The sequence below is a fragment of the Salmo salar genome, unplaced genomic scaffold (genome assembly GCF_905237065.1).
Source record: "Salmo salar unplaced genomic scaffold, Ssal_v3.1, whole genome shotgun sequence".
In the NCBI taxonomy this organism is placed as follows: Eukaryota; Metazoa; Chordata; class Actinopteri; order Salmoniformes; family Salmonidae; genus Salmo; species Salmo salar.
In genome coordinates, this window is record NW_025548925.1 from 295672 (window position 1) to 305664 (window position 9993).

The 9993-nt window shown below is 41.6% G+C and overlaps 2 long non-coding RNA genes across 2 annotated transcripts; both read right to left on the reverse strand.

Annotated features, from left to right (window-relative positions):
• Nucleotides 1–2551: 2551 nt before the first annotated feature.
• LOC123734126 (uncharacterized) lies at nucleotides 2552–3851 on the reverse strand. Its single transcript, XR_006764440.1, has 3 exons — nucleotides 3791–3851; nucleotides 2952–3068; nucleotides 2552–2611 (listed from the first exon to the last, which is right to left on the reverse strand). It is a non-coding gene; the product is annotated as an uncharacterized lncRNA (long non-coding RNA).
• Nucleotides 3852–3931: 80 nt separating this feature from the next.
• LOC123734130 (uncharacterized) lies at nucleotides 3932–9402 on the reverse strand. Its single transcript, XR_006764443.1, has 3 exons — nucleotides 9017–9402; nucleotides 5630–5734; nucleotides 3932–4023 (listed from the first exon to the last, which is right to left on the reverse strand). It is a non-coding gene; the product is annotated as an uncharacterized lncRNA (long non-coding RNA).
• Nucleotides 9403–9993: the final 591 nt, after the last annotated feature.

Sequence of the window (9993 nt, forward strand, 5' to 3'; positions counted from 1 at the left end):
CTTCCTGATGATAAGTTCTTAAATGTCATTTCATTTACTCACAGAACAGCTCTGGAGGCTTTGACCACTGGCAGCAGCCTCAGAAGACCTTCCTCTGATATGGAGTATTTCTTCAGGTCAAACACATCCAGCTCCTTTTCTGAAGTCAGCAACACAAAGACCAGAGCTGACCACTGTGCAGGTGACAGGTTGGGTTTTGAGAGACTTCCTGAGCTCAGGAAGCTTTGGATCTCCTCCACTAGAGAATGGTCATTCAGTTCATTCAGACAGTGGAACAGATTGATGCTCCTCTCTGGAGAGGGAATCTCCCTGATCTTCTCCTTGATGTACTTGACTGTTTCTTCATGGCTCTGTGAGGTGCTTCTTGTCTTTGTCAGTAGACCTCGTAAGAGCTTCTGATTGGACTCCAGTGAGAGGCCCAGAAGGAAGCGGAGGAACAGGTCCAGGTTTCCTGTCTCACGTTGTAAGGCTTTATCCACAGCACTCTTGTAGAAAGTAACTTCAGGCTCGTCTTTTGTTTTCAGTTTGTCCATTAGATTCTCATTGTTGTTGATGAATGAGAGGAAAACATATACAGCAGCCAGAAACTCCTGAATGCTCAGATGAACAAAGCAGTACACCTTGTCCTGGAACAGCCCACATTCCTCTTTAAAGAGCTGTGTGCACAATCCTGAGTACACTGAGGCTTCATTGACATCAATGCCAGCCTCTTTCAGGTCTTCTTCATAGAAAATCAGATTGCCATTCACAAGCTGTTGAAAAGCCAGTTTTCCCAGTGACAGAATGCTCTCGTTATTCAAGTGTGGATCTGTCTCTTCTTTCCCAAGATACTTTTCATTCTTCTGTTTGGTATGAAACACCACAAGGTGTGTGTACATCTCAGTCAGAGTCTTGGGCATCTCTTCTCTCTTATGTTTCAGCATGTGTTCGAGGACTGTTGCAGAAATCCAACAGAAGACTGGAATGTGGCACATGATGTGGAGGCTCCTTGATGTCTTTATGTGTGAGATGATTCTGTTGGCCAGGTCCTCATCACTGAATCTCTTTCTGAAGTACTCCTCCTTCTGTGGGTCATTGAACCCTCGTACCTCTGTCACCTGGTCAACACACCCTGAAGGGATCTTATTGGCTGCTGCAGGTCGGGTAGTTATCCAGAGGAGAGCAGAGGGAAGCAGATTTCCCTTGATGAGATTTGTCAGCAGAACATCCACTGAGGTTGACTCTGTGACGTCACAACAGATCTTGTTCTTCTGGAAGTCTAGGGGCAGTCGACACTCATCCAGACCATCAAAGATGAACAGAACTTTGTACTTGTTGTAGTTGGAGATTCTTGATTCTTTGGTTTCCATTGAGAAGTGATTGAGAAGTTCAATCAAAGTGTGTTTGTCCCCTTTCATCAAATTCAGCTCCCGAAAAGGGAATGAAAACACAAATTGAACATCCTGATTTGCTTTTCCTTCAGCCCAGTCCAGAATGAACTTCTGGACAGAGACTGTTTTTCCAATGCCAGCGACTCCCTTTGTCAGCACAGTTCTGATGAGTTTGTCTTGTCCAGTTAAGGGTTTGAAGATGTCGTTACATTTGACTGCAGTCTCTGGTCTTGCTTGTTTCCTGGTTGTTGTCTCAATCTGTCTCAGCTCATGTTCATTATTGACCTCTCCTGTTCCACCCTCTGTGATGTAGAGCTCTGTGTAGATCTTATTGAGAAGTGTTGGGTTTCCTTGTTTCGCGATCCCCTCAAATACACATTGAAACTTCTTCTTTAGATTAGATTTGAGTTCACGTTGGCAAATCACAGCAAGTTCATCTGAATGAAGAAATAACAAGGAGGATATTAATATTACATTTGTTTTAATGCCTACAGTATTGTAGGACTGTTATAAAGTTAAATTATAATCATTTATTCTCTTAATTAACTGACTGTATAAATGTGTAAATGTTTTCATAATACATTACAGACTGGTGTGACTGATTATAATAATATTGGTGTTATTGATGGTATTATTAATGTTGTCTCTCTCTCTCTCTGCTGCTACATGATGAGGTCACTAGGTGTTGTGTTAAGGCTGCTACAATATCATTGAGTTACACAGCTACTTTAGCTGTACTTTAGCTACAGCTTTTAAATGTTATAAAACATCATTCAACATGAGGCAGACAGATCTTACATTTCTCCAGTGTGTCAGCAAGCTCCTTCTGGTTCATTTTCCTCAGGATGTGCAGTGTGATCTTCAGAGCCCCCTCTCTGGCACTGCTCTCCTGCTTCTCATCTTCAGCATCCACCACTTCCTCATCCTGCTTCTGACTCTCAAAGCCTTCTGGGAGTTCTGGACTAAGAATCCTCTTGAACATCTTCAGCTCGTTCTTCACAAATGTCATCATTTTCTCTTCAAGCATCTGAAATAAATAAAGTAAATAAGTTAAGCAAGAGAAGAAATGCTTTCTCATTAACACATTCATGAATAATTGACAGATCAACTTTACTTGAGGTAAACAAAAACAAATGTACATAACAGGACCACATACACTGAATATGGAGTCCAGGTCTGTTTGATGACTCTGGGAAGACTGACCACTGAGAATCTCTGACTCTGATCTCTCCTGTTGGTTTCTGTGGACAAAACATGAGATTACATCTCCTCAACCAGGGAGTACACACACACACACACACACACACACACACACACACACACACACACACACACACACACACACACACACACACACACACACACACACACACACACACACACACACACACACACACACACACACACACGCAGGGAGGGAACGTTGTGTTTGTTTAATATTGTTTTAGGACTATGAAAATGGACTAAAGGATTAGCCTATGGATTATGAAAACAACAAAAGAATTGTGAAAATGGGAGAGGAGAAATGACTAGAGACAGTGTTGTTTAACTCACTGACCATGACCCATGAGTTCTTCTTACCTTTGTTCAGTAGAAACGTCTCCCTCTCTAAAGAATATAGGAGGCTCCATAGACTTGTCACTCTTCATGGACACACAGCTGGGTACAGGGGAGGCTGGTCTCTCCTGCTTGATTGGTCTTCAACACAACAGAGACAAACATTACATCTCTCATCTACTCTGATCTCAGATGGGGAAACATAAGAAGAGTTCCAAAACGCTACATATCTCTTTACAGAAATGAGCTTTTATTGTTTAAAGAAATTATGTATTAATTATTACATCTCTCACAGACAAGGATTTGTTTAAAATCTATCACTTGATGGTTTCATTGCAGAGAGACAAAAATCATGTTTTTTTATGCAAAATGCTATATATCTCCCTCACTCTCAAATGTGACCGACCGGCTCAATTTGGTAATTAACTGAATAACTACATATATAGTGTTTTTGGTTTATGTAAGTTTAATTGTTTGTTATGCTATAAATTGTTTTTTATGGTTGTAAGTGATAAAATTAACAAGAACATGGTATATTTTTCAATTCTCAGTAATTACTACTTTAGTAAGGAATAACACATTTTTTCAGTACTACTGCAGTTGCTAAATAATTCCAATAGATGGGAACATAAGACCACAATGACATTTCAGAATATTAGTTTAGTTTTCTCCCTGGATACACCACCACTCCCGACGCTTCCTGCAGAACCCCTGCAGTACCTCCGCAGACCCCGGATTGAGAACCCCTGATTTAGCAGATGCTCTTATCCAGAGAGATTTACAGTAAGTGCATTCACCTTATTAAGATAGATATTTATTTAGGAAATAAACTTAATGAATTATTCATAAAATTGTTATCTCACCTCTTAGCTTTGGTGTTATGTCCCCCAGAGAGATGCATTTTGGAGGCAGGGCCCCTCTCCTCTCTCTCCACAGAGAGATGCATTTTAGAGGCAGGGCCCCCCTCCTCTCTGTCCCCAGAGAGACTCATTTTAGAGGCAGGGCCCCCTCCTTCCTCTCCCCAGAGAGACTCATTTTAGAGGCAGGGCCCCCCTCCTCTCTCTCCCCAGAGAGACTCATTTTAGAGCACTGACCCCTGTAAACAGAGATCCAGCATGTTGGTTGTGGTTAACACAGTGACAACTAAACAGAGATCCAGCATGTTGGTTGTGGTTAACACAGTGACAACTAGTTCTTGACTGTCAATTGTTCTCATGTATTCATTATTTCTTAGAGAAATAAAACATTTACTAACAGACACATAGAAACAGTCAGGTGATTTAATGCATCACATGAACATGTAGTTGTGACATTTCATCTTCATGGTAACTGTCAATAATAATAATAAGTCACTGTTTGTTAAGGTAGTAATAGACAGAACAACAACAATAACAATAATAATAATAATAATAATAACAATAATAATAAGTCACTGTTTGTTAGTTATAGACAGTACAGCAACAATAATAATAATAATAATAATAAGTCACTGTTTGTTAAGGTAGTTATAGACAGTACAGCAACAATTATAATAATAATAATAATAAGTCACTGTTTGTTAAGGTAGTTATAGACAGTACAGCAACAATAATAATAATAATAATAATAATAATAATAACAATAACAATAATAATAATAAGTCACTGTTTGTTAGTTATAGACAGTACAGCAACAACAATAATAATAATAATAATAAGTCACTGTTTGTTAAGGTAGTTATAGACAGTACAACAACAATAATAATAATAATAATAAATCTCTGTTTGTTAAGGTAGTTATAGACAGTACAGCAACAACAATAATAATAATAATAATAACAATAATAATAAGTCACTGTTTGTTAGTTATAGACAGTACAGCAACAATAATAATAATAATAATAATAAGTCACTGTTTGTTAAGGTAGTTATAGACAGTACAGCAACAATAATAATAGTAATAACAATAATAATAATAATAATAATAATAATAATAATAAGTCACTGTTTGTTAAGGTAGTTATAGACAGTACAGCAACACAAGGCCATGTCTCACACGTATTTGTATTCACTAACAGTAGGCTATTTATTGTCTTTCAATCTGTTCTTTTCTAAACGTATCTGAGAATGTAGACAGAAGGGCTAAAACGGACATGATTGATCCGAGGAGGAAATTGTTGATCCATTCAGAAAGGTTTTTTGCATCAAGTGAGAGAGGTTATATTATGTAAAGTAGACTAGGTTATAATGTATAATAGCAGTTTGTTTGTGATATGCAGATCAAGGTCTATACCTCGGCTATAGCCTACATATCATAGATGACCAGCCTAAACCTGTTCAGATCAACATAATGTTATAGTCCTACCAGTAGCAGGACAGAGAATGTACTGTATATAACCTACATATCATAGATGACCAGTCTAAACTTGTTCAGATCAACATAATGTTATAGTCCTACCAGTAGCAGGACAGAGAATGTACTGTATATAACCTACATATCATAGATGACCAGCCTAAACCTGTTCAGATCAGTTCACAGAGAACATCAGGTTTGTCTGCATGATAAGTGATCATAGCCTTATAATAGTTTGTAGGTAGTCTAGACCAACAGTACGAGAGTCTGCCCGTCTTTCCTACATACCAACACATTTATTCAATGTTACCGAGAAATATGTGCCACAGTTTCAACAGCCATTTTTGTAACTGCGTAGACAACACACTTACTTTCACGTTCATATGAGGAAATCACAAAACTTCTGACAGTCACTGGTGCAGCCGCCTGTTTTCTTGCAGATGAAGTAGCTTTCACAGGCAGCTCATTCAACCAGCCTAAACAACAGGAAATACAAGATGTCAAATGGTCAAAAGTGAATCTCAATAGAGCCATATTCATTAGAGAGGTATATTGCTGCAGATGTTGGATCTTAATTTGAGCCAGTTTGCTACACCAGGAAAATAATCCTGCAGAAACAGGACATTTGAATTATTGTGTGGATTATAATTAATGAACAGTTTTAAAATGGAAAAGTGGAATTTATCATCTTCAGAAACCTTTTCTAAAGTTTAATTACACTCAAATATACTACAAGTTTAGTTTTTCTGCAACAGGGTGATCAAATTAAGATCCTACATCTGTACAGATTTTATGTCTTTATCTGAAAAGGGCAGTTTGAGTTATTAGGAATAACATTGCAACTGTCAGCTGATGTAAACCTCTGTGATTGGATGTTATAGACCCCCATACATATCCCCATGTACAATTATGTGTACAGATGTAGGATCTTAATTTGATCACCCCCACTGCAGAAGAACTTTCCAGCAATGCAGGAAATGTAAAACTTGTAGTGTATTTGAGGTTTAAAAAGGCTTCTGAAGTCTGTAATTTCCACTTAGAAATTTCAGACTTGAGTTTTCTGTCTCAGTAGTAGTAGACTGTTAGGAGTGTTTTACTGTCATTCACTATACTAACATTACACCAACCTGTCTCAGTAGTAGTAGACTCTTAGGAGTGTTTTACTGTCATTCACTATACTAACATTACACCAACCTGTCTCAGTAGTAGTAGACTGTTAGGAGAGTTTTACTTTCATTCACTATACTAACATTACATTTCAAGACTGGGCATTCAACTGAGACTGCTCTTCTCTGTGTCACGGAGGCTCTCCGCACTGCTAAAGCTAACTCTCTCTCCTCTGCTCTCATCCTTCTAGACCTATCTGCTGCCTTTGATACTGTGTACCATCAGATCCTCCTCTCCACCCTCTCCGAGCTGGGCATCTCCGGCGCGGCCCACGCCTGGATTGCGTCCTACCTGACAGGTCGCTCCTACCAGGTGGTGTGGCGAGAATCTGTCTCCGCACCACGTGCTCTCACCACTGGTGTCCCCCAGGGCTCTGTTCTAGGCCCTCTCCTATTCTCGCTATACACCAAGTCACTTGGCTCTGTCATATCCTCACATGGTCTCTCCTATCATTGCTATGCAGATGACACACAATTAATCTTCTCCTTTCCCGCTTCTGACAACCAGGTGGCGAATCGCATCTCTGCATGTCTGGCAGACATATCAGTGTGGATGACGGATCACCACCTCAAGCTGAACCTCGGCAAGACGGAGCTGCTCTTCCTCCCGGGGAAGGACTGCCCGTTCCATGATCTCGCCATCACGGTTGACAACTCCCTTGTGTCCTCCTCCCAGAGTGCTAAGAGCCTCGGCGTGACCCTGGACAACACCCTGTCGTTCTCCACTAACATCATGGCGGTGACCCGATCCTGTAGGTTCATGCTCTACAACATTCGCAGAGTACGACCCTGCCTCACACAGGAAGCGGCGCAGGTCCTAATCCAGGCACTTGTCATCTCCCGTCTGGATTACTGCAAATCGTTGTTGGCTGGGCTCCCTGCCTGTGCCATTAAACCCCTACAACTCATCCAGAACGCCGCAGCCCGTCTGGTGTTCAACCTTCCCAAGTTCTCTCACGTCACCCCGCTCCTCCGCTCTCTCCACTGGCTTCCAGTCGAAGCTCGCATCCGCTACAAGACCATGGTGCTTGCCTACGGAGCTGTGAGGGGAACGGCACCTCCGTACCTTCAGGCTCTGATCAGGCCCTACACCCAAACAAGGGCACTGCGTTCATCCACCTCTGGCCTGCTGGCCCCCCTACCTCTGAGGAAGCACAGTTCCCGCTCAGCCCAGTCAAAACTGTTCGCTGCTCTGGCACCCCAATGGTGGAACAAGCTCCCTCACGACACCAGGACAGCGGAGTCAATCACCACCTTCCGGAGACACCTGAAACCCCACCTCTTTAAGGAATACCTAGGATAGGATAAAGTAATCCTTCTAACCCCCCCTTAAAAGATTTAGATGCACTATTGTAAGTGGTTGTTCCACTGGATATTATAAGGTGAATGCACCAATTTGTAAGTCGCTCTGGATAAGAGCGTCTGCTAAATGACTTAAATGTAAATGTAAATTTATTTATCTACACACTTTACAATAATCCCAGGCAGGATTCTCACCTTGAAACTTCATTGAGATTTTTTTCTGTTCTGTTGTGTATATTCTGATGGGTGAGGCCTGAGCTGGAATGTGAAGCTAACTGAAGCTGGCTAGCTTTAGAAAACCAGTATATCAAGCCTGTATCATAGTATACCCTTCAGGCTACGTTCAGGTTTCAGCAAGAGGCAGGTATCAACATGCCGAGTCGTAGGCTACAACCTGGGTTGTATTCATTAGTTTACTCCACAGCCAACAGTTTTAAGATGTTAAATAAAACATAAACCGTTTACTCTAAACGCTGTACAATGTGACCTAAACGGTTTCTGTTGCCAAACGTTTTGCTACGGTGGGCACTAATGAATACACTCAGCCTGTTTTGAGGAAGTGTAAGTTGTTGTTAGTCTCTCAAACAATATTTATTAGTCTCTCTTTCACACAACATACCTTCCTGAGTGAAAAGAGTTAACTGTAGATTATAAAGAGAACATGTTTGTTTGTTGCTTGTTGTGTTTTAAGCCTGTTTTGAGAAGACAAGTCTATAGACCTATGATACAGTACACTCTTAGAATAAAGGGTTCCAAACGGGTCCTCCGGCCGTCCCCATAGGAGAACGCTTTTGGGTTCCAGGTAGAACCCTTCTGGCTTCCATGTAGAACCCTCTGTGGAAAGGGTTCTTCACGGAACCCAAAAGTGTTCTACCTAGTACCAAAAAAAGGGTTCTACAAAGGGTTCTCCTATGGGGACAGCCAAAGAACCCTTTTAGATTGTAGATAGTGTAGGAGCGATCACCCTGGGGCACACAGATGGGCACAGAACGAATTCACCCCACGCATCTAATTTATATCAAAACATTTTAAGGAGAGTAGGACTATTATAACACTGTCCACCAAAATTATAATTAACTATATGAATACACACAACAATATCACCAACTATATTAATACACATAACAATACCATCAACTATATGAATACACACAACAATATCATCAACTATATGAATACACATAACAATATCATCAACAATATTAATACACACAACAATATCATCAACTATATTAATACACACAACAATATCATCAACTATATTAATACACATAACAATCGTCGTCTTACCTTTTGTCTCTCAATAGAAACAGAGTCTGAATGATCATTCGGTCGTTGAAAGTTACATTCGTTTGCTCTGCTCATTTACATATCAGGTTCTACCTGTTCTCTCTCCGAGTCCCTCTCTCTTTACAGCTCTTACAATGAGCCTTGGCAAACATTCTACAACTGTCTGGAAGTCTATTGGAGGGATGGTGGTGTTCTATTGTGTTGAGACCTGGTGACTGAGACGGCCGTGGCATATTGTGAAACATCAGCAAGTGCAGCAGTCTTCATTACTGAAGCTCCTGCCAATCATGCCCCAACAATCACCAATCACTAAGCTCTTCCCGAGCATGGTCGCAGTCTCTGCTGGTTGCAGCTCTTCTCACCCCAGGGGTAGCAGCTCCTCTCTCTCCCCAGGGGTAGCAGCTCCACTCTCCCCAGGGGTTGCAGCTCCTCTCTCCCCAGGGGTAGCAGCTCCTATCTCCCCATGGGTAGCAGCTCCTCTCTCCCCAGGGGAGGCAGCTCCTCTCTCCCCAGGGGTAGCAGCTCCTCTCTCTCCCCAGGGGTAGCAGCTCCACTCTCCCCAGGGGTTGCAGCTCCTCTCTCCCCAGGGGTAGCAGCTCCTATCTCCCCATGGGTAGCAGCTCCTCTCTCCCCAGGGGAGGCAGCTCCTCTCTCCCCAGGGGTAGCAGCTCCTCTCTCCCCTAGGATGTGAAGACATTGGTGGCTTAGCTCATAGCCAGTAGGTGGGTCCGGGACGGAATTTCAACAGCTAAAACCATGAATACAACACCAGTGTATTGCCAAAAATGACTCAACAACTTCAAACATAGACTCTGACCTGTCCAATGAGCCAAACTGATTAAAGTCTCTCTCTCTCTCTCTCTCTCTCTCTCTCTCTCTCTCTCTCTCTCACACACACACACATATCCTATTCTTCTGTTTATGTCTCTGTGTCTTGTCTGGTGTCTCTCTCCATCACCAGAATAATTGGTGAGGGT